The sequence below is a fragment of the Uloborus diversus genome, chromosome 3 (assembly GCF_026930045.1).
Source record: "Uloborus diversus isolate 005 chromosome 3, Udiv.v.3.1, whole genome shotgun sequence".
Classification (NCBI taxonomy): Eukaryota; Metazoa; Arthropoda; class Arachnida; order Araneae; family Uloboridae; genus Uloborus; species Uloborus diversus.
In genome coordinates, this window is record NC_072733.1 from 217,953,264 (window position 1) to 217,959,263 (window position 6,000).

The window sequence follows — 6,000 nt, forward strand, 5'->3', positions numbered from 1 at the left end:
CCGTTGTATTTATGGGATCATTTTATATGCTGGATGAACCTCATTATTTTTTCCTACTTGACTGTTTAATTATGTGTGTTATAATTAATTTGTTCATTTTATGGGTTGTGATGAACATCCATAGGCGCCCATATGCAAAATTGTAAGGAGGGGCTCAGATATTTTAACCATGGTTTAGCAGGATATTTTTCCCACGGAAGCAGATTTCAGGAATTAAAATTTGACATTTTTAATGACTTATTCATTAATGGCTGGAGAACAAATGTTTTTACATTTTTGCAAAGAAAAAAGTCCTAAATGCTAGGAAGTTTAATTTCTAAGAGGGGGGGGGGGGGCTCGACCCCCCCCCCCCTTGCCCCCCTATATGGGCGCCCTTGTGAACATCATTGTTTTTTCTCTTGACTTTTCTAGTTTTGTGTCAGTTATTGTATTCATTATTCATTTTTTGTGTTATATAAACATTGTTTTTGCTTGACCTTTCCCCTCCTAGTGTTATTTATTTTATTCAGCGTTCATTATTATGTGTTGTATGAACATCATTGTTTTAGTACTTTACTTATTGAGCGTTATTTATTTTATTTAGTATTGATTTTATATTTAGCATGAACGTTATTAAATGTATGACTTTAAATATGATGGCTAAAATATCTCTATAAAGCTAAACTTAATGATGTTTCATACAAATCCAGTGCCTTCAAAGCTACCGTTTGATGCTAAAAATGTGTATGAAATGTGTGTATGAAATATATTTGCCGTGGTACATTGTCAGATCCTGGGGAGGGGCTAATTCACCATATTAAATTTGAGTTTTTTTTTCTTGATACTCACTCTGACATTTTTTGTCGTAGAGGGTGTGTAGTTGTACTCCGTGAAAATGCCGTATTTACTTGCCATATTGCTCTATTGTATCGTTAACTACGACATCCATTTTTCTACAGGGTTCACTGTATTCGGACTGGGCGTCGCACAGTGGTTCAAGGGCGAAAAAAATAGCCATTTTTAAGTTTTAAGATAAAAAATATTTCATGCCGTAATTACTTAGCCCTTGAGTTGTAGTAACTTACTCCACAAGAGTTTTTTGAAAAAAAAATCGTTTTTACAAAAAAAAGCCAAGATTATTGAACAATTATGTTTTTACTTTTTTCGGATGTACGACTTATGATTCAGTTTTAATTCATTCGTTCAATACGGAGGACTAAAATTTAATAAAATTCATTTCTGATTGGTTTTTCATACTTATAGGATGCATATTACATCGTAGTTAAAAATTAATAAAGCATCAACATTAAAAATTATTTAAAATAAAAAAACATTATTTTCTTTAAAATATAATGAAAAGTATTGTGGAATATACTTTTATCGGCAGCTTCCAGTGGGCTAAAATTGACATATATCAATAGTTTAATCCTTCCTGTAAATAAACAACAACATTTTAGCTGCGACCACCTGCGACTGCAGTCAAGGCAGATGTTTTTGTTCGATCTGCGCTATTTACGAATACCAATATAGTAAGTTAGAAAATGACCCGTAACTGTATGACGGGGGTAAATTGCTTTTTTATCAAAGAAATTGGTCATCAAATTTGACATGCTCCAGACTAACGTATGTCACAGTTTCACTACTTTGCAGGAGAGCCTAAAAACGTTTGAATACTGTTTCCGAAAGTTGGGGCTTTTGAAAAGTACATCAATAAATACAAAGGATTTTTTTAAAAACAGATTTATGTTGTTATAGCTTAATGCAGCGCATAATTCTACATGCAATGCAGTAGTAACCTGAAAATAAAAATTTTCGGAACCTTTTGGCTTTAAAGAAATACATATGAGAAAGAAATTTTTAAAACTGATATAGAATTCTATATAAAAGTTAAATATCCATTCTGTTCATAAAACAATGAAATTAGAAAATCATTAAACGTTTGAAGTTTCTGATTTTTTTTCGAAATCATTCTAGTATAAAGCTGTTCTCGGTTTGTCAACATTGCCAGAAAATATTGTTTGAATGTATCAGTTGCAATAAATAAACCTTGCATGTGGCATACGACTGATTTAATTTATATTTTTCACTAAAAACAGAAATGAATTTGAACTACAGTGAAACCCCAATTTCACGTTTCTCAGAGGCCTGAATCAAACATAAAATACCTAAAATGTGGGGAAACGTCAATTCAAATCCAAAAACATAAAATAATGGAAAACGTAAGGTACGAGAAATGTATAAAAGGCAAAAATCAGATAAGGAAACAAAAATAGTAATAACGGTTGCTACGATGACGCTTATAAAATGTAAACATGCGATATTTTACGAAAAGAACATTTTTGTACACAGCAGTTTAGATCATTCTAACACATTAAGTAACGAATCCGGGCGTTTAGGTTGAAAATAGTCAGTAATAATGAATCATTGAATCCAAAGTAAATACAGCATCTTCCAGAATTGGAACACTTTGCAAAGTTTTTTCCAGTTCAAAGTTTAAATTAATATTATTAGTGTACGGAAAAACTGGGACCTGATGATAAAAAATGTAAAATGTGGGGAAAATGTAGATTCGAAAGACGTAAAATCGGGGTTTCGCAGTGAATACGATCAGCAAGCATTAAGATAAATATTACCATGCAACAATTTTAACAATTTTCCAAAGCATTTTTTGAGAATATTCAAAGTTATTGAATTTTTTCTGCTTTTTTGCCGTTTTGAACCACTGTGTGTCGTGCAGATCAGACGGCAGCCATTTGAAACATATGCACCCGATACTGCAGATTGCATATGGCACGTTTTTAAGTCTAATGCTGTAGCCACCCCCTTAAGGGTGCCATTTGGCACCCTAGGAGGGATGGGGTGGTTTGATATAATTTATATTTTAACAAATAATATACTGTACAATATACAGTGACTATTTATACTGTTCGAAACCTGTCTTTAAAGAATTCTGATGTATTTCTCCCATGATGTGACTCACTTTCTCAAACATGCAGCCGTTTATTACTTGCTCGGGGTGTAAAATGAACCGTTTACGGAAATAATGAAATGTGACCGATTATGGGATTGATGTTTCATGTGCCCTCGTAATGATGTACTCATTTATTTTAATTAAAAAATTTTGTTATTTCCCATATTCACATTCAATGGCCAAAACTGATTTTATCCAGTTTACGGAAATAATGAAATGTGACCGATTATGGGATTGATGTTTCATGTGCCCTCGTAATGATGTACTCATTTATTTTAATTAAAAAATTTTGTTATTTCCCATATTCACATTCAATGGCCAAAACTGATTTTATCCGAGCCGGTTTTATCTATGGTTAAAATCGACACTGGCCGAAACGCTTACGACCCTATAAAAAAACTTACTTTTTTTAAAAAATGGTTTAATGATGTTGAAGTTAAAACAAATAATACAAAAATTAGAGGAGTAACTACAAAAATCAACTTATTTGCGTCTTAACTTGCAATAATAAAATCTAGAGTTTTATTAATTGAAGTTATTGGGGAAGAAAATGAAGATATATGTACTTTTTAATGTAAGGGTATTAACATATATTTCTGAAAAAAAAATACCTAGCAAATGTTTTCAAAACCTAAAAAGTCAAATGAGAGCATCACAGTTGTTGTTGTTGCAATTCTTACCTACTGGATGTGGCAAATCATTCTCATCTACTCCACTTTTATCAATTTAAAAAAAAAAAAAAAGAGTGATTAAGTTATAACATTACCTTTTTGTTTCAAAATAACTTATTTCCCAACTCTGAAGAAATGGGAAACTCTTTTTCACTGCAAATCTAATTAAAGCAAAATCGTTTATGTTCAAAAAAGGATCTTATACTTCAACTTGTTCAAGCTCATTTGGCTTATCAGAATATTATTCATCAGTAGAATCTTGCAAGCTGTAAGAATCACTTCCATCTTTAGAAGAAGTATCTCAAAACTTTTTTCCTTTGTGTTATCAGTTTTGAAATCACATCGTAATTTCCAAAAAAAAAATATTCACCAAGTACGTTATTAGGAGGGAACTGTTTTATTTTTACCCCAAGTTTTTAATTCCTGAATTCTTCCCATTTGCCGTAGAGAAATTAAGAACATACAAACTGAAGGGGGGAATGACACTTTCTGGGAATTTTGCACACCTGCAGATGGTCGGATCAATGGTCACTTTGGATAATTGTTAAAATAAGCAGAAGGCAACGAACAGGGGCATGGCCAGAGCTTCAGTAATGGAGGAACCACTATACGACGGTATCTCGGGATTTAGATAACTGGAAAAGTGGGCGGGACTCAGTGTTGCCAGATGGTCAGATCCAGATTTCCCCAATTCCCTTCCAACTTTTCCCCAAAAAGCGATGTTTTCTACCAAAATTCCCCAAATGCAAAAATTATTTTTCCACTAATATTTTCATAAAATGAATCAACCTTCTCTAATATTTTTGTCTCTTGAAATTTTTTTTTCCCCCCAAATAGCCGAATTTTCTTATAAAATTCCCCAACTTTTTTTTTTCTTCACAGTTTCATTTTTTTTTTGTCTTTATCTTCCTTTATCTATACTAATAATAAAGCTGAAAGTCTCTCTGTCTGGATATCTCTCTGTCCGGATCTCTTTCTGTCTGTCATGATCTCTAAGGCGCATATAACACCAAGACCGTTCGGCTGGTTTTCATGAAATTTGGCAAATAATTAGTTTGTAGCATGGGGGTGTGCACCGTTAAGCAATTTTTTGAAAATTTGAATTTGTTCTTTGTCTATTCCAATTTTAAGAACATTTTCCCGAGCAAAATTATCATAAGATGGACGAGTAAATTACCAAGTTATCATAACGTGGAACCGTAACGTGGGCAAGCCAATTGGCGAGAAATTTATCATGCATTATTTGTAAATATGTAGGGGGACCAAAAGACCTTTTAATTTTCTACCACGGGCAAAGCCGTGCGAGTGCCACTGGTCATAAATACAAGCGCCTGACCGAGAGATAAGAAATAACCAAATATTTTTTTTCTACTCGCATTTACTACTCTGCTTCCGTATGTACATTTAAACTATGATTTTTGTATATATTTATCCAAGAATACTCTTCATCGCACTTATTTTTACCTGTTTCATATATCAACTAGTTACTCACGCAGAACATTAATGCGAATTCCATAGCATAATATTCCACATAATGCGAATAACAAATTCCATAAAAGCTAGCCCAAAGCTGTTTCATACAAACAATGTTCCCACTACTTCTTGACGCGAATTTAAATACGAAAAAAATCTTTTTCCCCGAGATTTTTTTTCCCCAGATTTTCTCCAAAGAATTCCCCTCAAAACCCTTTTTTCCAAAGTTTTCCCAGAGAGCACCAGATTTCCCCAAAATGGGGAATTTTCCCCCAATCTGGCAACACTGTAATGGCAAGTCAAGAATTTTAGACCGCTGTACAAAATTGGTGGCATCTGAATATTTTCAAAATTACCTTAGAGAAAAGATTCAGCAGTGGAGTCGGGGAGTCAAAATTAGATCTGAGTATTAGAAATATGAACACAATTGTAGGCATAATATTCATTCAAATAGGAGGGGGGGGGGGTTCTCTGATGAAAACTTTTCGAAATTGTAGTCTTAAAAATTAATTTTAGACTATCTTTGGTAATGTTGGGGGAAAAAGGTTTGGACACTTCCCCGGTCCTTTTTTCAAAATTGAAACTTTTAAAAATTCTGTTGCTATCTGATTATGTTGAAGGGAGAGGGAGGTTAAGGGGCTTTTTTTCACTCGGAAATTACTCAAAATTGTAGCTCTAACAATGAAATTTTAGGCTATCTTTAATGAAGTGCGGAGGAAAGATTCGGGGACTCTCGCTCGGAGAATTTTCGAAATTCATCGAAGAACTTAAAACACAGTTTAAGACGATCTTCAGCGATGTTTGATAGAGGCAGAGAGGACACTCTCCCGGAAAATTTTCGGAAGTTAACTTTTAAAATTCAGTTTTTAGAGAACTTTGGTAATGCTAGTAGGCGGAGAAGTTCGC